This window comes from Ciconia boyciana, chromosome 6 (assembly GCF_034638445.1).
Source record: "Ciconia boyciana chromosome 6, ASM3463844v1, whole genome shotgun sequence".
Classification (NCBI taxonomy): domain Eukaryota; kingdom Metazoa; phylum Chordata; class Aves; order Ciconiiformes; family Ciconiidae; genus Ciconia; species Ciconia boyciana.
Window position 1 is genome coordinate 26,872,624 of NC_132939.1, and position 22,951 is coordinate 26,895,574.

Here is a 22,951-nt window from a genome sequence, read left to right on the forward strand (position 1 = left end):
GTATTTTGTGCAAAAAAAATGCAATTTTCTGTAATAATAAATAGCACTCTCGCTAAGCAGCTGTGAATATGCAGCCACAATACTCTACAGCAAACCAAGTGCCTCATCTTTGAGATACACATAATTGCCATGTCAGGTGACAAATGTGACAGCTATATTGATATTACAGCCAGAAGTGGTACAAGTGTCCCTGCAGCTAAGACTGCTTTTCTCTTGTTACCCTTTATATTGCACAGGAAGTCAAGGAAAGTCTAAGACTCTGTACTTCTGGCAATGAAAAATTACAGACTCATTCAGCAACTTCTTAAATCTCCAGCAAATTGTCAGTACAGAAATCAGGCAGGTGGCTTGGCTATCCAGTTCTCATTAATCTGCCCTCTGGCATGTGTCACTGCTCTGAGAGAATTTTGTATTATGCTTTAATAAAGCCTTTCAAGACATATTGAATGTGTAAGTAATTTTTCACTGAAGGACATTTGTGTGGCAGTCCCCAGACGTGGGCTAATTATTTTTTCCTTGAATATTTTGTAAAGAATATCTGTCTTCAACAATGCAAGAGTAATATTTTGTCACTCAGACTCATGTTATTAGATTTCTTTAATCTTTAGAGGACAGTAAACAACACATACAATCCCATTTAGAAATTTAAATGAACCAACTCCTCTAAGTTATTATGCCTATGTTCACTCATCTACAAATTCCGAAGTATTAATGAATAAGAAACAGGGTTGAATTAGATAGAAAAAGAAGCTAGCTCACTCAATTGAAACTCCAAAGAATATATTCAGGGTAATGTTATTTTTTATTTCCACAGGTGCTTCTTTATTAAACAGTTTTATCAGTATCACAAACCATGAAAATATCACTGGGAGGGAGGAGATGGGAAGAGGACTATGTTCCCAGTATCCCCTTGCTGGTGCGTATGCTATTTTTAGCCCAGCTTTGGACTTTCCTAAGTCTAATGTAACATCTATTTTTGTCCTCTTTCCATATCATTAACTGGGTCCTATTAGAAGAATCCTAATGGTATTGTTTAGAAGTGTTCCACTCCCATGATTTTCCTTATTAGAACCATTGCCCTCTGCAGAATTATTAGTGTGATTCTAATTAGCTTGCAATGCCTTCAATTAGAGAATCCATAGTTGCCCCAGTTAAAAAAAATCCTGGATCTCATCACTTTAATGATTAATAAAGCCTCAGTATTAATTCTCACTATCTGCTCATTTCCAACATAAATTATATTTGATGTGGAGAAAGGAGAAGTGTGAAGTCACAAAAACTGTGCCAATTCAAATGTCTACGGCACACACAAATGAAGTGCCAGTTAAATAGCTCTGATAAATTCCAATGTTTCAGAAAGGTCATCTATTTTATTTCTGCTAGTGCATGGGCAGTTTGCCTGGCTTATGTAGTAGAGAAAAAGCAGGTCATATTTTACAGTGTGAGAACCATCTGAAGAAAGGAATAACCATTTAGCACATCTGCCAAGAAGAAACACCGGAAGGAAACATTTCCATGATCTATTTCATATACTTCTCTGCAATTCTATTTTCTTTAACAGGTGCACTGCAGGACAAAAGTGTTCTGTCAATTCACTGTAGATTAAAATCAATAAATCAAGTACACCACAAATCCTCTTCACCTTGCTTTGTAGATTTTAAGGAACTGTATAGCTACATCTGAGTCTTTGCCACCTCGCTCTCAAACATGTTTTGTCCTTCTTCATAAATGAAACTGTGAACAAATTTTGTGCTTACTCAACACAAGCATGTCAGGCTAGACCAAGACTGTCAGAAAGTTTATTGTGCAGAACTGTGTCCTTTTAACTTCACAACAGCTAAACGAAACACAACATACCCTACCCATCCTGATGGCCCTTCAGGACCTTGGGCAGATGTATCCTAGAAAATACCATAATGGATGTTACTTCTGTCTTTCTTCTCCATATTCTTTATGATGAAAACTTCGAAGAACTAATTTCTAGATTTCTCTTCTTTTTCCTCTACTGGAGATTTAAGAGGGGGGAGGGAGGAAATTAATGAATTTTTTTTCTTTTGTTTTTAATATATGATCCGAAGACTGAATCAGATGAACACTTGTCTGTCTGGCTTCCACTCCTCTATACAGTAAAAAGAAGATTCAGAACACATTCACTTTCCAATTTATAATTTCCCATTACTGTTAGCAAGCACTGTATCCTATCCAGTCTTGTGAAGTTAATACTACTGGTTGATAGTTCTGAGCAAGCAGCACTTATAGCTATACCTAGAAGGATTTGTTTATCAATGAGACATTTGAACTAAGTAACATTCAATCAACCACTCAGAAGAAATTTGTTTTGGAAATGAGGGGAATTAAAAAAAAACCCAAACCAACAGTTATTCAGACAGTGCTTACTCTCATAGCTTCACTAAGCACACACAATTTGACATGTAGATGGACCTCCTTGAAGTTCGTCACGCACTGTCTTGCTTTCCATTGTTCAAACTGCATTGTCAGGTACAGGTTCCTCCCCATCCACATTTCATATTATGTACAGCATGTCTGTCTCAGCTCCATTATTTTAGCTTTTCTCCTTCATACAGGGAATATTTATCCTATCTGAACTTTCTTGAAAAAAACATGGCCAAGTGTTATCTTTTATGTACAACCTGACAACGTGCCCTGAAAACTCCATAGGAAGAGAGCTCTGAAAAAATTTACACACTTCCCTGCTTTTAGACGACTTGAAACATTCTCATCTACATATCTTGTAATTGTTGATTTGACAAAAAATGTAGCTTTAGGTGCGTATGTGACTTATAAATATTAATCTTCTCCTACTCTCACATAAAAGAGCACTAAAAGCCCCAAAGAATAGCTCCTTTGAGTAAGACTCTGGTAACAGTAGCCAGAAGATGTACTTGATCTCTGTCCCATCAATTGATGTCCTATTGGACATGTATTCATTACGCAGCCCTGTGAACCACACAGAGGTCTGAAAATTACAACGAAATTGGAAAAAAGGGGTCTGAAGAGTTTATGGTGGATTTGGAGGGGGGGGATCTTTCAACTTTAGCTGTTTCCTTTAAAGAATAAACTGCATGTCTTGCCTTCTTAATGGGGTTGGTACAGACATTGTTTGTAAACAAGGTGCTCTGCTGGACCTTGTTTACAAACAAGGGGGTGAGAAGGTTGAAGGCTGCCTTGCCTGCAGTGATGATGAGATGGTGGTGTTCAGGATCTTGAGAAGAGCAAGCATGGCAAAAAGCAAGATCACAGCCCTGGACTTCAGGAGAACAGATTTTGGGCTCTTCAGGTATCTGCTTGACAGAGTCCCATATGACAAGGCCCTGAAGGGAAAAGGGGTCCAAGAAAGCTGGTTGATATTCAAGGATCACCTCCTCCAAGCTCAAGAGCAGTCCATTCCAACGAGCAGGAAGCCAGGCAAAAAATTTCATGAGGCCTGCATAGATGAACAAGGAGCTCCTGGCAAAACTCAAATAAAAAGGAAGTATATAGAAGGTGGAAACAGGAAGGGGTGACCTGGGAGGAATATAGAGACACTGTCATGAGCATGCAAAGGCACAGTTAGGAAAGCCAAAGCCCACCTGACGTTGAACCTGGTGAAGTCTTTTACAAGTGCATAAGTAGCAAAAGGAACACTAGGGAATATGTGGAGCCACTGCTGAATGGGGCAGGGGCCCTGGTGACACAGGACATGGAAAAGACTGAGGTACTGAATGCCTTCTTCACCTTGGTCTTTACTAGTAAGACCAGCTTTCAGAAATCCAAGGACTCAGAAACCAGGGGGAAAATCTGGAGCAAGGAATATTTACCCTTGGTGGAAGAGGATGAGGTTAGACAATACTTAAGCAAACTGGTCATACGTAAGTTCATGAGCCCTCACGGGATGCACCCAAAAGTGCTGAGGGATCTGGCTGATGAAATTGTGAGGCACTCTCAATTATCTTCAAACAATCGTGGCAAGTGGGAGAGGTGCCCAAGGACTGGAGGAAAGTGAATGTCACTCCTATCTTCAAGGAGGGCAAGAAGGAGGACACAGGGAACTACAGGCCAATCAGCCTCATCTTGATCCCAGGGAAGGTGATAGAACAACTAATTCTGGAAACCATTTCCAGGCACATGAAGGACAAGGAGGTGATCAGGAGTGGTCAGCATGGATTCACCAAGGGGAAGTCACGTTTGACCAACCTGATGAGTCTCTGTGATGAAATGACTGGCTTGGTAGACAAGGGGAGAGCAGCGTACATTGTCTACCTAGACTTCAGTAAGGCTTTTGACACTGTCTCCCATAAGATCGTCATAGAGAAAGTGATGAAGTATGGGCTAGATGAGCAGATAGTGAGGTGGACTGAAAACTGCTTGAACGGCCAGGCGCAGAGGGTTGTCATCAGTGTTACCAAGTCTAGTTGGAGGCCAGTAACTAGTGGTGCACCCCAGGGGTCAATACTGGGTCCAAAACTGTTCAACGTCTTCATTAATGGTCTAGATGATGGGGCAGTGTACCCTCAGCAAGTTCGCTGATGACACAAAACTGGGAGGAATGGCTGATAAGCCAGAGAGTTGTGCTGCTATTCAGAGGGACCTTGATAGGCTGAAGAAATGGGCTGACAGCAACCTCATGGAGTTCAACAAGGAGAAGTGCCAAGTCATGCACCTGGAGAGGAACAATCCCAGGCACCAGTACATGCTGGGGGCCACCCAGTTGGGAAGCAGCTTTGCAGAAAAGGATCTGGGGTTCCTGGTGGACAGACAGTTAACCATGAGCCAGCAATGTGCCCTCGAAACAAAGATTGAGAGCTGGGCTGCATTAAATCTAGTTTTCCATACTCTCCCCCATTTTAAGTTATATCTGTTTACCATAGCCTTAGTTATAATCTTATTCCTTAACAAAATTTTCCCCAGGTAGAACAGTCCACTACTTACATTTTTAAGAAGAGAGGTAATAGAAATAATCAGAAAACAGATCAGTCAGAGGAAAAGAAAGGTAACCAGATATTGCCTAATCATACCTTTGCTTCATATCAAGGTCCTTTCCATATTATCACATCGTGCCATCTCTAATTTTTTAAACTACATGACTCAGAAAACATTTGCATTATGAACACTGGAAGGGGAAAGATTTAGTAACAAAAACAGAATACCAGTGACTTTCAAGACAACTAATTTGAAAAGGTCAGAAATATTTTGGCACTACCACACTATTGTGGGTACTTACCAGAGCGTTTGTCTAAAATCCAGGCTGTTGGATCAACGTTGCTACTTTCTGACTTTTCTTCAACTCACTCACTGAAAATTTCTAGTTTACTTCAGAAAAAACTGAACAGTTTTGTAACAAGAACAGAGAAGATGCATCAGGTATAGGTAGGTAATGATGTTTATAGTACCGCTGTTCTTTCTACACCTCATTGAATTTTCACATTTATAGTGTCTCAGATGGAAGAGGATCAATTCAGATATGGACAAAACAAACTGGCTCCTGCTTTACAGCTACTACAGATGCTTTAGATCCTCTAAAGACTGAAAACAAAGCTGTTGCAGTCTAAATAACCTAGATGAAAATGACATTTCCTCAGAGGACAGCTGTTTATTATGTTATGGATATAAAAATCAGGGGGATTAAAAGACCAAAGGTTAATAACATAATGCTCAATCTCAAAAATGGCACATTAACAGGTGTCTGAGAAAAACTAAAATTTGAAGATTAAAAAAGTTTTCTTCTCATATCAGTCTGATGCATGAAGCATACCCATTCTCAAGCTTAGGTTGAAAAAGGGTCTGTCCACACAGCTGAAAAACACTGCTGGGACTGTCCTATATACACAGACTGACAGAAGAACTGTATTTAATCAGCACTTTAGCTCCCACGCAGGCATAAAGTGCCTAATCTTATGTATTATCTTTGATTACAAGATTCTTAGCAAAGAAAAGTAAATTATATTTATTTTTACTTAGAGGTATTTACCTGGAAAGGTTTAGCTTCATTTCACATGAGAAGCAATCTTGCAAGCGTCTCTGACATTTTAACTGGGATATGCAACAGAAAAATCCCCATTATTATCCCAAAAGTTGAAAGGACATCCAGAAAAAGAACTTAAGTGAAAACCTGGCTTCACTCAACGTATTCCTGTTGATATTAATGAAGTCAGGATTTCACCCATTGATACATCAGAAAATATAATATCTGCATATGACAGTGCTCAGCATTATCTTGTTTGTTATACGAGAGAATATAAAAGGGAATAACATGAAATCTTGTGGACAGAATATGGGATTTTCAGTCATAAATTAAAAATCCTGCAGAATTTAACCAGTCTATTTTCATTTAACATTTGTAGGTCTCTGATATCCTCAGGTGGAAGATACAAAGAAACACAGAACATAATACTGTTTACACGGTGTATATATTTTTTTTATTATGTCTGTATTGTGCATGATATTGTTATGATATATGCTAATTAATAAATTGGATTAAATTTTAATCCAGTGAAGACGACCAAGGGGCAGAATATTAAGTGGATCCTATTAAAAATGTTCTTTCTTCAAAATCTGTGGATTATATTAGAATTGCTGGGAGTTTTTCTATTTATCATTCATTCCTTCCAGAGAAAGTGAGTCTGGGCATTGTTACCATATCACTAGTACCCTGCTGTGACAATTACACTGACTTGATGGGTTTGAACAGTAGAAAAAGAAATTATCCTAAAGTGGGTTTAATTTGAAATACACAAGTCATTGCAGTATCAGCAGCAGTTTATAAAACTAACGTCAGGGAGGCTACCTAATAGTTGTTTATTTTTAAACAATCTCAAATATTCAATTATTATGCCCTCTAAGGCCAGTGCTCATGCCAAGCATTTCTGCATAGAAATACATACACATAGATCTGTACCTTTGATTTCATTTAGAAAGTAAATATAGTATGTTTAACATTAGCAAGGTTTTTTTGTTTGGGTTTGGTTTTTTACATGAACAGTACCAATAGATTACTTTTCTGACAAGAACAGACTTAGAAAACATAATTATGTGACAGTGCTATCTAGAATCATGTACAGGCAGAACCTATGGAACTTTTATAACAGATAAATACATGTTGAGCTACTGAGCTACTATAGTCAACGTTTTTATTCCTCTCAAACTTCAAACCACAACTTTATGCAGTCCTGGTAATGCATATACTTGTGTTCTGACTTAAATTCATAGATCATCTTCACAGACACTCTGCAAATGAACCTCAAGAATGACATATGTATCCTCCTCTCTTCCAACTGAAAACTATACACACAGCTTTGCTCCATGGCACACTAATATGCAAGTCCTAGGACTATTCCAGAATGTGTAAGTCAGTTGTAACAAATGACATGATGATCCTCAGAGGCAGACAGTTAATCATCAACAGCTCTGTATTAATACCAGTGTATTAGTAAACAATAAAGAATAAAACTCTGAAACAATAGGCCCTTGCTATTGCTGAAGATAAAACAAATTCCAGTATAAAATGTATGACTAAAACCCCACTTAAGGAACTGTGCAAATACTAAGGCCATTAGTGTACACTGCATTCTTTGCATCTGCAGCCCTTCTCTTATCCAGTTTCTTTCCTATATAGCTTAGTGTTGGTTCAATTACACCTGACCAAGCTGCAGAGACAGCATAGTAGACGTAGCTAAAATAAGCATAGCTGCATACCAGCATATGCAAGTGCTAATTGCATGTCTGATTGACCAGCCATACACATTTCTTGCTTTACATTACTAACTGTATCAGGAAGTGTTTTCCTTCCATTTACCTACTTGCAAATTTGACCTCTATCATGTCATACCTTTTATATATTTCAGAGTAAATGCAAAAAACATACAGTCCCCAGAAAAGGAGAAAAGTATGCATCATAGGTACTTATGCAGTTTGTGATTTTGTTTCTCACCAAACTGCATGCAAAATTATGATCTAATCAGTGTCATTATAGCATACATTTTTTATACCTTGCTGTTATTTACATTATGCATTGTGTATTATTAACAAAATAAGGAAAAAAAACATTTGTCCTCTCAAACATTGTCCATTTTTAGGGCCGTATTTCCTCCAAAGTTCATGATAGAGACTGAAGGCTGAATAAGACAATGTTGTGATGTAGTTTCAGGTCACTGTCATAAATGCTTTAGCATTCACATTCTGAGCTGTGTAACAGAAAGAAAAAAAGAATTTATGCATCAATTATTCAACCTTCACAGAATCTGTGTCAGAATTAGAGATAAATGTAAATTTGTCTTAATTAGTGCAAATAGCATATTACACCAAATCTCTCCATATGTATGTTTTCTCTGCTTAGATTCCATCAGGTGTTTTGCAGGTATCTTTCATTACTCGTAGGTCCAATATGATCAAGTAAGTAAACATGGGAATCCTGACTGTTTATCCACTACTTTGCTTGCATTCTCTATTTCATAAACACTAATATCAACAACTGAACTTGAAGATTAAAGTGCTAGACACCATCACACACTGGTCTTACCCAGTGACCACACCTACCTTCTGAGGATTCTGCAGCCTTACCAGTCATGGTCTCAGTCTTCTATGCTTTGTAGCTGTATTATTAGAAAAAAAAAATTTGACTATGCTCCTGCAACTATTTCACGGAACACTTTTATAAATAAATAGCATAAAGTGTTACCAAATATATGGCTGTGTTTAATTTTTCTGTAAATTTCTATAATTTCTACCTGCATTTATTATTTATTTTCATTAAAAATTTAAGATCCTGATATTTATTTTATCTAATGTTTGATTACTTGCAAATGTTTATAATAATAATTTACCCTATTATCATATCCCTTTTTCTTTCAATGCTCACTGACTGCTGTTTATTTTATCTTAATTCTCAATATTTCCTTTCCTTGCCTCCAACTTTTTCTGTAAACTCAACAGGTTTCCCTTAGCCCACCTACCTCTTCCTACATTTTCACACTACTTTGTGAAAATATTCTGCACAGTTCTAAAACTGAAAAAGTAGCAAATAAGTTATGCAGAATGATATCCCTACCAGCTCAGGTCACAACATCTCTAGAATATTTTCCTTTTGGAAAGGAGTAAACCTTCCAACTGAACAGTGACTATTTTTCCTAGAAAAAATATTACGGTTGTTATTTTCCTCATGCTGCCTCTTCCTTTAGAATTGGTATTTTAAACAGAGAATAATAGTCCATTTACATTATTGCTCCTTCTTTACTTTACGTTAAATGTATTAAAAATAAAACCTTACAGAAAAAGTTCCTCATCAAGCTTTAATCCTTTCCCTTATGTAAAAATCTCATGTATTAAATGATGTGCAACTCTTATATAACAAAAACATGATCATGTAATTAACAACTGTATTACAATACATAGATTCAAAGGAAAAGAATAAAATTCACATGAGCAACCACGAAGGTAGTATGATGTCTGACAACATGACTTCAGAATCAAAATAATGTTTGCTTTTGAACAAAGGTTTTCATGCTAGAGTGGGAGATGGGATACTGTGTCATGTGCTCAGTCTGGTAGAACAGAAGGAAGTATATAGATCTTTTTCTCCCCTCCTCTTTTACCCTTTAAGAAGCCTCAGGAAAAATAGATGTATTGTTGGGTCAGGTGATCAATCATGAATCAATCACACTTTGCTTTCAGCATCATTCCTTTCTGCTGTAGGTGCTCCTGCAGGTCCTGAATGTTCCCAATACACATTGTTCCATCACAGCAGCAGCATAGACTTGTAGTCTTTATATTCAGTCATTTTTGGCATCCTACAAAAATCTCTTTCAGAAATGCAAATGCAAGAAGGGAAAGAGTAATTTGTAACACTTTATAATTCAATGAGAATTTCAAAAGATTTACAAAAGACCTGTCTCTAGCTGCAGGTCTTTGACCCTGACAAACTTCAAAGGTTGGTGAAAACAATAAGGTATTAAAGCTTTGAGGAAAAAACTCCAATGTATTACAAAAATCTTACATAATGGAAAGTGTTAGGCAATCTAAAGAGGGGGTTCAGTATCAGCTCTCCTAATAATGCTTCTGCATTTCTTATTTTGTTTCTTTCATAACTAAATTAGTGTTAATTTTTACTTTCTGGCTAATGAGGTCTATTCTTGCCTAGCAGTTAAAAAAATTGAAAGTCCTTTAGAGGCCTTATCAGAATATGTAAGTTTTCAACTCCTAGCATATGCTTACAGTACAGATAGAAAGAACTCAGGCTTTTCGCTCTGACAGTTAAACATGCATCTGGTAATAAATATACTTCTGGGCATTATAACTGTCCAACAAAATTCTCTCTGTTACGATATTATCTTACACTTATCGATGGGGTTTATTTGAGGTTTCTTTGAATGAGATAAAAGCTTTTCAAAGCATTGAGATATCTTTGTTGCATGTGTACACAGTTCCCAAAACCCTGAAGGCAAGCTTCTAGATATTCTTACAATGGTAAAAAAACTTTTAAAAGCCTATACTCAGTGAGCTCTATGAACACACATGAATATCACACAAAGCCTTTTCCATTTCCCTTCAGTAATCTCACAAATGCCACTATCACCATTTATTAATATGTTGTTACTTTAGTTATCCATTGAAAATATCATCTGCATTTTCTACTTATACTTCCTGGCAATTGCTCTGGCTCCTATTACAGGAATAAACAAGTATATTTGAAGTTTTTCAAATTAAATCCCAAGTTTTATGTTTAAGTGAAAATGACTTGAACACTAAAATGCATGCTAAAGAGCTCTCTATTTGTTTTGCATGATCAGTTTAAGTTTTAGCTGAAAGCAGTCAGGGAGAAGATAGTTAGTGCTGGAACATTTCCTCTGACTAAAATAGTGAGATGAGTGCATATGTTAATACCATTGAAGAAGCAAAATTTGTGAAGTAGAAGGAAAGAAGCAGCTCCATGAGTCTATACAGAAGCTCTAGCTTTAGATAATGATTTAAAAACTTAGGATTTCCAACTCAGGGAGGCAAAAAAATATTCTACAAGAAATGGCAGAACTGCTTAAATCTCTTCTCTCAGATACATTATGTTTAGTACACAAGGAAATTTAGGGCAATACTCTTGTGGTCAGGAATATCAGTAAGCGTAAAAACCACTGTAGATCCACAGAGTAAGCAAGCTTGTCAGCTGCATCATTCAGCTAAACTCAGAAGCAACCTAATGTGGAAATATGTACAGTTAATGTGTAATCACGCTACACAAATTATCAAACCAATCTGACTATATACAATTTTTTTGGTTGCCTGATGTCTTTCCATGACCATAGATAAGGACTATAATTTTTTCTACCTGACTATTTTTCAGGACTATACTGGGGACTGTATTATGCAAGTCTTCATCAGTGACGATTTCTTATAGGCTGTCTGGCATCAAAAGGAGCTTTAACAGCAAGGTAAATCTCCTTAAGTGACCTTTTTTGAAGCACAAGGGCTTACAAGGAGCTGCTATGCTTTCAGAGCAGAAACAAGCCACCACTAACATTGTTCTCAACAACCGTCCTATGATGATCCAGCAACTTTTCCAGCCTGTTTTTGAAGATCTTCCAGATTGTTAAGATCTTTCTTATACCTGTACAGGCAGGCCTCAATGTGTGTCTCTTGGTTAGGGATGATACTCTTTTTGCTTTAAAAAAAATCTGTGCTAATTTTTTTCCAAAAAACAATCTGTGCTAAATTTTTCCTTCATACTCAAAACACTAAGTTGTTTTCCTTAAGCTTAACTTACACTTTTGTCTGCAGTTTTATTTATGGAAAGTCACTATATAAAAAAATAGTCCTTTTCTCTAATTTCCAGTGATAACCAGTCTCAGTATTAAAGTAATATCTTAACTTCTTTTACTGTTATCAGTTCTGCAGAGACAATTAAAATTTAAGAGAAAAAATCCTACTCTCTATTGACCTGTAAACATCATTGAAACATTTAAAAATCCTTTTCAAATTTTACTACTTGAGGTGTCACTAACATCAACAGAGTTAGCACACAGATGTAAAGCAAGTTTTTAAAAAATACAGCATTGCACAGGGGAATTCAGGGTAGCATGTTGGCTACCAAATCCTTCTTACTGAAACTAATTCATCAGACAGAAGCAACTGTAATTCTTACCTCCAAAATGGTTTCATCATTTATTCTCAAATTGACCTAACTTAACATGGACACATTGGAAAATGAACTTGGAATTCTGCATTGATATTTCTAAATATATGAAGACAAAGGCCACAGTATTTAGATTAGTAGACAGAATCACAGAGTAGCTGAGGTTGGAAGGGACCTCTCAAGATTGGCTAGTCCAATCCCTTTGCTCAAAGCAGTGTCAACTGGAGCAGGTTGCTCACAACCGTGTCCAGACAGGTTATTAATATCTCCAAGGATGGAGACTCCACAAACTCTCTGGGAAACCTGTTCCAGTGTTTGACCACTCTCACAGTAAACAAGCTGCTTCTTACGTTCAAATGCAATTTCCTGTGTTTCACCTTCTGTCCATTGTCTCTTGTCCTGTCACTAGGCACCACTGAGAGGAATCTCCTTTACTCTGCCCCATCACCTATTTATACACATTGATAAGATCCCCCCTGCGTCTTCTCCAGGATGAACAATCCCAGCTCATTCAGCATGGCAGATTTTTCAAAACCTTAATCATCTTTGGGGCCCTTCCCTGGACTCGCTCCAAGTCCATATTTTCTTGCACTGGTGAGCCCAGAACTGAACACAGCACTCCAGATGTAGCCTCAGTGCCAGGCTAGGTAGAGGGGAATAACCACTTTCCTTAACCTGCTGGGAATGCCTTTCCTAATGCAGCTCAGGATGCTGTTGACATTTGCTGTTGCATGAGCTGACTCATACTCAGCTTGTCGTCCAGCAGGAACCCCTTGTCCTTTTCTGCAAAGCTCTTTTCCAGCCAGTTGATCCCCAGCCCTGCTCTGGTGCATGGGGTTGTTCCTCCCCAGGTGCAGGACTTGGCACTTCCCTTTGTTGAACTCCATGAGATTCCTGTCAGCCCACTTCTCCAGCCTATTGAGGTCCCTCTGAATAGCAGCACAATGCTCTGGTGCATCAGCCCCTCCTCTCAATTTTGTATCACTTGCAGACTTGAGGGTGCACTCTGCCCCCACCATCCAAGTCATCAACGAAGATGCTAAACAGCATTGGTCCTAGTATTGGCCCTTGGGTACACCACCAGTGACTGGCCTCCAGCTGAACTTCATGCTGCTGATAAAAAAACTTTGAGACCAGTAGTTCAGCTAATTTTCAGTCCACCCCACTGTCCACTTCTCTAGTCATAACTTACTTCCTAAGTTTGTCTAGAGGATGCAATTCAGAGACTGTGTCAAAAACCTTACTAAGATCAAGATAAACAACATTCACAGCTCTCCTCTCATTTACTGAGCCAGTCAACCTTTCACAGAAGGCTGTCAGGTAGGTCAAGCATGACATTCCTTTCATAAATGCTTGCCAACTACTCCAAATCACCTTCTGTCTTTAATATGTTTATAATGGTTTCCCTGATTATTTGCTCCATGGCTTCCCAGGGACTGATGTAAGGCTGACCAGTTTGTAGCTCACAAGATCCTCTTCCTTGCCTTTCTTGAAGATAAGAATGACATTTGCTTTCTTTGAGTCCTTAGGAACCTCCCCCAAACACAATGACCATTCAAAAACAATTAAGAGTGACCTTGCAATGACATGAGCCAACTTCATCAGCACTTGCTGAGTCAGGTCCATTCATGGACTTGTGTATGCCCAGTTTGTTTAAATCTTCCCTAACTTAACTGTCCTCCATCAAGGGTAAGTCTTCCTTGCCCCAAACTTTCCCACTGGTCTCATAGGCCAGTGAGAGACACCAGTCTCAGAAAACAAATTTTCATTTTCAATTCAAGAAGGTATAACTTTGTTGATCCTGTCAAAGACTACTGAAGATACCAGTACTCACAATAGCTGTCTGAATTAACCTTGAATGGGGACTTTGCTAATCCTGTCTTGTTTATGCCAGATTCATCTGAATGATGAATACAATGATCAGAAACTCAAACACAGTCTCAGTGAACCTTCTGGAATATGTTCATTGCAATACCATTTGAGTGGATGAGAATAAAGAAGGAAAATTGATTAGCACTTTTGTTTCTTCTGGACTGAGATTATGATCAGGAATTAAACCCTCAGTGTTTAACAGTGCAGAGAGCATTATCATGTTCAAATTACGTTACCTCAGTGGGCTCCCCACTTATGCTATGGAGAGGAGTATCACTAAAAGAAGAATCTTGTCCTTGTCAGGAAAGTAATATAGCAGTATTTTGCAGGGAAGTTTTATGGCTTAAATAAAAATTAAATATGTATTTACAAACTTGAGAAAAATAAAGAGTGTGTCAGAAGTCAGACACCTTCTGTATTGGTAAAGTGGAAAATAGCCTCTGTCTCAAAAAAAAAAAAAATTCCTTCTATAGGCTTTTCTGTTCTGCATCAGAAATTGTTTTCATGTTCTCAGAATAATCACAACTAATGTTATTCAAATAGCAAGCATCTGAGTAATTAGAACCAGGGAACCAGGGATAATGGAGCATGCTGAAAAGTTTTATCTTACAAGGGATCCACTATCAAGGCATAACAGGTCAAAAATGACAGGTAGCAAAGCAAAAGAAAACTTTTTATTCTATCACACCTTATCCTTGGAAGAGTCACAGGAGAATGAAGTACAAGCATGGAGAAAGATTCTACTCAATCCAAAATAAAACATCCATTAAATAGCCTTAACTCCTCTCTTAGAATTTATTTTCTAGAGAGACAGTTGTCACAAGTAAACAGACTTGAGAAACTTTCCAGTTTTCAAACAAAACATTGACTTAGGATCTCTTCATAGGACACAATGCTGCTTGCGAAGTTCATCTGCCAAGATGTCATTTTTCTTTCCAGGAAAAAAAGCAAACAAAAAACTCTCCCATGGTTATGATGATATGTTAATTAACCTATCATTTCTGGAATATAACAGCTTGCCAGCAAAAAAGGCTAACATTGTGAACTGACTTCAATTAGGTTCCCCATCCCAGATGATAAGTATCTTTAATTAGCATTTAAGCACTATTAGGTAGCTATATTTGGATGGTCCAAACAGCTTTCATTAGGTTTGATAGCCATTAGGAGTTTAAAAAGAAAAAGCATCTTACATTAATCTTAGTGTTCAAGACATATTCTCAAAAGAGCAACTAGCAAGCTCTTGAATGCAGAGTCAGCTTAACAGTAATTTTTTTCAAGTGCATTTACAATTAGGACTTCAGTGTTGTGTAGGTATGTTTAATCTAGGGTTAAACTGAATTAAGGTTTATTAAGGCTATGATGCGTTTCACTTTACTATGGTTAGATTGCTGCTGTTACCCTTACTGGTGTATTAAAACTATCTGAAGTATGTCTGACTATATTCCACTGGAGTACAGGCAGCAGACCATTGAGATATGGACATACATGATGATCAGGACTTTTTCTACAGCTTCACCATCTTCCAGCACTTATGGACTAAGGCACAATTAAAACAAAACTCAATTAATTTATAATTACCCAGCAATAACGATTATGTTTTCTTTTTCTCTGAACATCTGTCACAAAGTGTTTTCATCTTCACTGAACATTAGTCAAACACCTGCTTCTCTGAGCTGTGATGCTGTGGGGAATCATTCTCCAACAGGGGTTTAATATGTGCTGAAATGGGAATGAGTATCTGTGCCTTTAATTAACAAGGAAAAATGTAATAATACAAAAAAACAGCTAACACTTTTTGGAAGCTAAACATAAACATAAGTTCTCTTTCAAACTAAATGAGATGAGCCACTTGAAGCCAATTCAAAATAAGGATCAAGAAGCAATGGCGAGGTTTTTTATCTGAAAGAGTGCACTGTCATTAATCTTCAGGTTTCAGAATTCTTCCTCTTTTTTTCTTTGACATGTTTCATTTTCCATGAAATCAGGATACAAATATATCAGAGCAGTTTAAATGCATTCTGCTTTTTTTTTGGCCATTATTTGAGATGTGCAATTCAATCTAGATTTCCTATTCTCATTTCTAGTATATAAATGCTACCTTGTTTTTACAAGAAATTGTCAATTATTTGGATTGAAAATAGATTAAATGTACATAACTAAACTTAGAAAATATTAATATTTTGTTTCATGAAAAACTTATAAAACTATTAATGTCAATAAATGGTGACACAATGTGAACTCAAACATGGGTTTCTTATGTTTCACATATTTTAAGGCTTGTATTACACACTGGCAGGTTGGAAGCTGAGAGTTAGTCCTGCCACTGCTCTAATCTAAATGATGTCAGGGCAAAGGCAAACAGAGATCACCACCTGATGACATTTTTATTAGTAACACTTAGGTCAACTAGTATTAGCCTCTGTTCAGAATATATATGCTCAAATTAGGCTCTTTTCCCAGCTGTTATAGCCTTATCAGTGTCAATTTCTAGAGATCAATATGGATCCTGAAAATAGAGAAATAAAGAGAGAACCACAGTATGCATAAATGATAATGCAGCTAAATAAATGATACCGGAAAAGTGGTGAATCAATCTGAATATGAGAGACTGTGATAAATTCAGTAAAGAAATTAATAAGCTGCAATAGATGGCTAATACCGTGCCTACAGGAACAGCTCAGCATATATAGAGGTTATACATACTTCATGTCATAAATCACAATTTATTTTAGACATTTTATTCACTAAAATTTAACAGCTTGCTTCAGCCACATTTCCTCTCAGTCACCAGAGTGCTATGCACACTGTCTTCGTGCTTAAAGGAAAGGATGGTTAAGTGACTGACCCCTCTGTCTCCCTCCTGTTCCTTTATCCCCTTTCTTCACTTGAGTGGGTCTGCTTAACACTAGGTTTTTATTGTAGACCTCTTAATAATACATGCAAAACCCCAAGGCCCTTGTTAAACACACTGCTAGATTTCAACTACCATTTCAGATACCGTATTGTCTAAGCCTAGTCTTCCATCAAGAGACTATAATTTTAGCATCATGTACGCAGAGGCTACTCATATAACCATTTGGAAAACAAATATCTGGGATTTCTTCTCTAACTTTCTATTCTTCTCAAGAATATATGGATCTGTGCTGGATGTGAGGGTTTTATTGTACAACAAAGCAAACTGCTAGCTGAGTTGCATTTACTGCATCTCCCCCAAACTTGGATAAAGATTAAACTTTTACCTCCAAGCAGTTAAATTCTCAAAGAGATAACTGAGTCTCACTAATATGCTTTGTTTAATACTGCTGAGCCAGAGAATGAATTCTGTGACTTCTCTCAGCGATATGACTACATTGCAATAATAGCTACAGCTAGTATCTAGCTGATACTGATGTAGACTAGATTCTGCAGTAGTGCTAGAATATCTGCAATTACTCTAAGCAACAACTGAAGCTAAACTTTGTATCTAGTCCAAAATCTTGAGACCTGCAGTTCAGATCTCCTTAGGACCTCACGATAGCATTATTTCTAATTTAATGAACAAGGAAAACTAATATTGCTTTCAAGAAAATAATTGAGCAAGTTCTGGCAAGATCAAAATATAAAGCTATAGGGATCTTGGAACCAAAAGGTTCAGGGCTAAATGGTAACTAACATCCATCATTTACACTGCTGTCTGCACATCTAGAGTGGTCACCACTGTTTGTGAACACCTGGACAACAAGGGAACAAATCCTAAAATGAGTGACTTAAGGTTTCTCATAAAAGCACTCAGTCTGCTCTAACAACATTCTCTCAAAATAAAAAGTCTAAAAATAAGATAGACAGAATGATATATATACACATTCTAGAACATGGATAAATAATCCTAAGTCAGTGATGGCTAAAAAAGAAAAATGTCACTATGAATTTGGGAACTATATATTTGGGGAAAAGCTCTGCTAGTTATTTGATCTCTTAACCAACACTGTGAGGGAAAGAACTGACAGAGGACCGATCTGCTCTTCTTGCCCTAAACCCTCAAAAAGAGGTATTACAGTCCAAGAGTGTAGTGGCTGATAACTAAAACATCCATGACACTGATCACATACTGCAGAGTAGAATAAATATGTAAGACAACGATTGAGAGAAGAGCAGATGCACAACTCTCAATATTAAACACTTAATAATTAAAAAATACATACCCGTATGACAGCTTATGTTTTCCAGATGTACTTCCGCTGCATGCATTCCACTGGGGCTGGGCAGGGATTCGTGCACCTAAGGTCAGAGAATTGAGACCCTTCAGTTCATAAGTACACTTCAGCCATTTACGCACAGTATAAAGGAGACATTCTACTCATTTCTTTTCCATTATAGACTTAATGAGGTATAAAGAATCGGAAGCAAAGGGGAAAGTTGGAAGAAAGTGGAATACTTATGGGAACAGCATGTTACAAAAGTAAATCTGTTAGATAGAGGCAATTAACTTTTCTCTTTCTTCATGTGTTTATTCTTATTCAATTGTTATTTTCTCCCAAACAATAAATGAATGAGGTAAGAAATCAGTCCTTTTTCAGTACTGATGGACAGAATGACTAGCTAGAAAACATACCCAGAACAATACTTGTTCAAAATGCTTTGCAAAAAGGTCTATAGAGAAGTCTATGTTATTTTCTTGTACTTATCAATGAGGAAAGCTGGTGAAAATTTTTGAACATGCTGTGATTACACTGAACATTGGTGTCTTTGACCATTCACAGCATTGCACTCTACTGCATGTCTAGTTTGAAAATTTCTGGTGCAAACTAGAGAACTTGTCTCTCAAAAGAGACAAATTTTGAACAGCTTCATTCAAAACCAAGTAAAGATTAGTGCCATTATGACACCTGAGCTATGTATATTCATCAGTATTTCTAGGAGCTTTGGTTATGATTTAATGGAAACCTTGTAATGATGAAACACAGAGTGTATGTGCAGGTGTGTCAGGGGGTTCTGACACCAAAACTTTCAAAAGTCTGTTCTAGCTGCTTCAGTCTTAAAAAATATACATATTATAAAAAGATGAAGAAAGGCAACACATGTATGAAGCACATGGCAAAGGTAAAAGTTCAGAAATTTCATTAAAGAGTACAAAGACAAAAGATACAGCCTTTTAAAGGACAGAAGACTCTAATTGCTGGCAAGTGCACATGAAGTAAATCCTGAGAGTGGCCCGAAGCTCGCAAAGAAAACTACAGTCATTATCATCAGTAGCTGCAATTAAAAAAAAAAAAAAAAAATCTTTATTTCCATATCTAAGTTTTCTTTGTTGATTTTTTTCCTGATATTCAGATTAACCTTTTATTGAGCATAGCCTGTATAGGTCAGAAATGCATACAAAAGCAATCTTACTAGGTACAGGTGAAAAAGGTTAGAGTGTGAAAGTAATACTTTGTCATCAGTCAGAAAATCACCATTTTTTGCAGAAAACGGGCAGAGAATTTGAACAACCCTGTGAACTAAGTTCGTCTTGTCTATGTAGAAATTACCAGTATAAAGTGCTTTACTTAATTTTTTGAGAAGTCTCAAAAGCAAGAGAATTGTAAAGAATGCATCCATCAGCACACCTGACTTTGGAAGCAAAAAGGCATCCTCAGGAAAACACAGATTCCAACCATCTTTGAAAAAAGGCCCGATTCTTTTCCTTGCAAACAGATACATAGCTAAATGATACTACTGCTGAAAATAAAGATTACTCATCTAGGGAATCTCCACTTGTGATTCCTGGAAAAAAGTCTTCTGCAATTGCAAGCATGCTAGAGATACTTAACTCCAGTATTGACATGGTAATCTGATGATGCATGCATACACCAATTCCAGAGCACTGATAGTAATGTATACAGAAGGCAAAAGCATTTGGAAATTTGGAAAACGCTTGTTTGCTTATGTAGCATACTGTTGTTATATTGTCGTGTACAAATACAATCTTGACAAATGTTAGGAATTCTGAAAAAGCGTAAGATCAGAGTAACATAAAATTAATAAATCCTCAAATAGTAATAATGAGAAAACATGGGTACAGCGTACTGTTCTGATGCATTCTTTGAAAACTAAAACTAGACAGAAAGTTTGAAGACTCCAGAGCAGACACTTTTCTCTGAAATCAATATGAACCTTTTTATCTAATAACTTATTCTTTTCTTAAATTAAGTGATTTGGGGAGTTTCCCCAAAGCAACTTGATTGGCTGCTGGGTGGGGCTCAACTATCCTTTGACTCTCTCTGCAATAGTAAAATATAGTTTATATTCTTTATTATTCAGTCACTGAGTGTGTGCCATGATAAACAAGTGACAGACCTCAAACCAAAACAATATGGAAGCCTGTTGTTAGTCACAGCTACTGTTCTTTAATAAAAACATCCCAGTTAAAATGGAAAATTATTTCACAAATAATTTATTAGCCATACTGCTGTGCAGTAAACAGTGATACACTTTGCACATCCTGTAACTGAAATGAAAATTATTAATTAACATGGCATATCAATGTATTGCCTTATGCGTAGACAGCTGTTCCTACTCTTTCCAGATGGATATACTTAAAGTTCTATCATTCATGTTATATGCCACCCACTAGTGGTTATCTGAAAACCTCAAGATGCCAAAAATATTAAATGCTGAAACAGCATCAAGGTAATTTTGTATTAAGATTAAAAATGTCTTGAGATAAAATTTCATATAGTTGTTCTGATAGGCAGTCTGTACATTGAAGAGTCTGTCCAGTTCAGCAGATGCTAATTAATGCTGATTCCTCACAGATTAGCAGCAACTTAGATGAGCTAGTTAAACCAACAGGGGAAAACCAGGCAAAAAAAAAAAAAAAAAAATTATAATCCAGTTCTACTTTCAGGAATTTAATGGGATTTCTACTTTTTATTATGTTTGTACTAGGCCTAAACAATGTACTGCTTTTGGAAAAACTTTACTCCTTCTAGAAACTTTTTTGTCTATTAACTGCTTCAGGATTAAGAAGTCTGAACAATAACAAAGTAATTTTTTTGCTTCTGAGAACTTAAAATTCAAAAATGTGATATATGGAAGATAACATTTGATGACAAAAGCAGATGTGTTGATAATTTAATTGCATTTAATTTTCTGTTTTCATTTTTTGTACATATGCAGGTTTTTTAGAGATCTGAATGAACAGAGAGGAAAACCATTCTACGTATAAGACAGAGACAGGGAGGAAATCAATTGGAAACAAAGAAATTAAGTTGGCACTACTGGTAGAGAAGTTGCTGGAGAAGATATTGCATAAATGAAGAGATTAATGGACATTGTTGTGCCTTGTACTAACAGCATGCTTAGAAAACTCATTTACAACTGCCTTTCAAGCACAGGCAACACTATTGCCCTGTACCCCTGCAACTGCAAGATAAATTCTAAAACAAAGTAAAGATGGATAAAACAGACTTAGGCAAAAAAGTGGTAAGGTTGGTAGGAAAAAACACAGAATTAGCCCAAACTAGTTTTTGTGGACTCCATACGTCTACTGTCAGGAGGGTCACCACTCTTTCTCAGACAGCAATAAGAGCCAGAAATACTTGCAGAAGCTTAAAGCTTACTTTCAGCACCAAACTGTTGGCTACACCCAACAGGAGTAAGCTACTTGCCATAGAAAAGAAGTTAAAAATCTACCTTGTGGTTTTGTAGGTCAGCAAGGCAAATTACAGGTACCTCAGAAATAAAACATCAGACTCAAATCACCAAAGAATGGTATTATTTTCTTTTTTTCAACCATTGTGTATGGCTTTTCCAAAAGGAAATGCTTCAAGGGAAACGCTGAAGAGAGACCAACATCAACTAAACACTACACTGAGAAAATCCAGACTGTTTTACTACAGAGGTAGTACAGCAGAGCACCTGCATTAACAGGATGCATCTTATTAGAAAGGAACAGCATGTTCTGGAACCAATATCCATCCAGACTGAAATCATGACAAAATAATACATGTCTGTTAAATGAATCCTGAAGGGGCAGCCCAGGAAGAAGATGACAACCTCCAGCCAACCACATCAGCAGATAAAGCAAAGACTGGAACACCTTCATGTCAAGCCAACCATTACCTTGGTCGCATTCTCATCTTCTAGAGTTTTCTTCAAGCTCTTCAACAGATTTTATCCCTTCCTATTAGACACATATCTGTCTATGATGTATGCATCTGTCTCTCCATAGCATATTCTTGCAATGTATTATCTTGAGAATGAAAAAGGGCACGAGTAAGCTCTAGCCAGTTCAACAAAAGGTGACAAAAGCCTATTATTCCAATGGTTCTTACACTTACTCTCCTACATTCAATTTTAAAAGCACAGAAATGAAGGACATACATTCATGTTTACTTCTAAAACTCTAATTGACTAATATATACAAACCCCATCAGCAGTAGCATGGATATGAACCTGTTTCAATTCACACTGAAATGGATTTAGCATACACGTGGTCAGTTACAAAGTCCCAAGAGAAGGAATGAGAGCAAAGTACACAAGATAATTTCTTAAATTGCTATGCTGTTTCAGAACCAAACATATAAATATACTACCAATAACAAAGGTCATCAGCATGTAGGAAGGAACTAAGAATACTTCCTGAATCTGATTTCTGATATTTGGGCTTGGGTTTTGGGGGTTTTTTTAAGAATTTCTTTTCATACACACATGATGGCAAATAAGCAATATATATAACTAAACAAAATATTAATACAACAGAAATAAGAGCGAACACTACAAAATCATATTGAATATAGCATTACAGATCAAACGTTTAACCCATTTTATGACAACAATTATTATTCGTAGTACTGTACCGCCTAGGGATCCTACTGAATGACAAGAATCCCACTGTGACAAGAGTGGTGAAAACACACAAAAAAGGAGGCTCCTGGATCATAAATCTTATAATCTAAACATCGGACAAAAGGAATGAGCAACACACTCAGAAACATGAGAACA

The 22,951-nt window shown here is 36.9% G+C and overlaps 1 long non-coding RNA gene across 2 annotated transcripts; it reads right to left on the minus strand.

Moving 5' to 3' along the window:
- Nucleotides 1-6,018: 6,018 nt before the first annotated feature.
- On the minus strand, nt 6,019-22,515 carry LOC140653384 (uncharacterized). 2 transcript variants are annotated; one of them, XR_012043106.1, is made up of 4 exons: nt 22,070-22,515; nt 18,169-18,244; nt 7,986-8,180; nt 6,019-6,030 (listed from the first exon to the last, which is right to left on the minus strand). It is a non-coding gene; the product is annotated as an uncharacterized lncRNA (long non-coding RNA). The 2 variants fall into 2 exon arrangements; XR_012043105.1 differs by lacking the exon at nt 6,019-6,030 and having other exon boundaries at nt 6,977-8,180.
- Between the last annotated feature and the right edge of the window lie 436 nt (nt 22,516-22,951).